Source organism: Mastomys coucha, unplaced genomic scaffold (genome assembly GCF_008632895.1).
Source record: "Mastomys coucha isolate ucsf_1 unplaced genomic scaffold, UCSF_Mcou_1 pScaffold21, whole genome shotgun sequence".
NCBI lineage: Eukaryota > Metazoa > Chordata > Mammalia > Rodentia > Muridae > Mastomys > Mastomys coucha.
The window spans coordinates 65,878,767-65,879,551 of record NW_022196904.1 but is presented as its reverse complement, the minus strand read 5'-3'; positions in this window follow the sequence as shown (position 1 = coordinate 65,879,551).

The window sequence follows — 785 nt, the reverse complement described above, 5'->3', positions numbered from 1 at the left end:
ACACTGCCATCTGAGGGGTGTTGGCTGCCGCACGCAAATGTACTGTAAATGTATCCTCACAGGTCCTGACCAAAATCACTTGGGTCTCAGGATTAAAGCTTTTTTTTTTTTTTTTAAAGATTTACTTTATTTATTTTATGTGTATGAGTACACTGTAGCTGTACAGATGGCCATGAGCCATCATATGTGTGGCTGCTGGGAATTGAACTCAGGACCTCTGCCAGCCCCACTCGCTCCGGCCCTGCTCTCTCTGGCGTAATTCACTGTAGCTGTCTCAGACAGCACCAGAAGACGGCGTCAGATCTCATTATGAGTGGTTGTGAGCCACCATGTGGTTGCTGGGATCCGAACTCAGGACCTTTGGAAGAGCAGTCAGTGCTCTTACCCACTGAGTCATCTCACCAGCCCCCTAAATTTATTATTATTATTATTATTTTTTGGTGATTTCGAGACAGGGTTTCTCTGTATAGCCCTGGCTGTCCTGGAACTCACTCTGTAGACCAGGCTGGCCTCAAACTCAGAAATCCGCCTGCCTCTGCCTCCCAAGTGCTGGGATTAAAGGCGTGTGCCACCACCGCCCGGCCAGGATTAAAGCTTTTATGTGAAATGACCAGGAATGGTGGCACTGGGGTGAGGAGTGGAGAGAAATCCAGTGTTGCATTTCCCTTCCACAGATTTACTTCTACCTATGTGTGTGTGTGTGTGTGTGTGTGTGTGTGTGTGTGTGTGCCAGAACCTGAAGGGGATTTATTTTGTGAGGAGAGAGCAGACAGACCAGCAGGAGG